The sequence below is a fragment of the Mastomys coucha genome, unplaced genomic scaffold (assembly GCF_008632895.1).
Source record: "Mastomys coucha isolate ucsf_1 unplaced genomic scaffold, UCSF_Mcou_1 pScaffold19, whole genome shotgun sequence".
Taxonomy (NCBI): Eukaryota; Metazoa; Chordata; class Mammalia; order Rodentia; family Muridae; genus Mastomys; species Mastomys coucha.
Genome location: NW_022196901.1, coordinates 24,194,747 through 24,195,313, shown reverse-complemented (window position 1 = coordinate 24,195,313; position 567 = coordinate 24,194,747). Strand labels below are relative to the sequence as shown.

General features: G+C 36.3%; 1 protein-coding gene across 1 annotated transcript in view; it reads right to left on the bottom strand.

Moving 5' to 3' along the window:
• Positions 1-567, bottom strand: part of Ube3c (ubiquitin protein ligase E3C) — a 112,069-nt gene that overhangs the window by 84,283 nt on the left and 27,219 nt on the right. The gene's annotated exons all lie outside the window — the stretch shown is intronic.

The window sequence follows — 567 nt, the reverse complement described above, 5'->3', positions numbered from 1 at the left end:
ATATATATATATATATATGGTGCTGGGATCACAGGCATTCATCATCACATCTGATTTAAACTCACTTTTCTTTTATGAACTGTGTTTGACAACACTTTTCTCTACTTAGGATTTGCTTTACATGTGCCTGGGTTTCACTGCCAGCTTCCAAATCAGATCTGTACATGAACCACATCACAGAATAGCCCTCCTATACCAAGGTACTCTGGAGAAACTCCCAACACCTCCTTGGCAATCTTTTTTTTATTTGTTTCTTTGTTTTTATTAAACTAATAAAATGTATTTTAAAATATAAAACTCAGTATTGAACTTTTTTAAGTCATCAAAATAATTTATTTTATTTTTTATTAGATGTTTTATTTACAGTATCTCCTTTCGCAGGTTCCCCTCCAAAAGAAAAAAGAAAAAGAAAAGAAGAAAAAAATAAAATAAACCAAAAACTAAAACAATCCCCTGTTCCCTCCCCCCTCCCCCTGCTCACCACTCCACCCTCTACCAATTCCTCGCCCTGGCATTCCACTACACTGGGGCATAGAACCTTCACAGGGCCAAAGTCCTCTCCTCCCA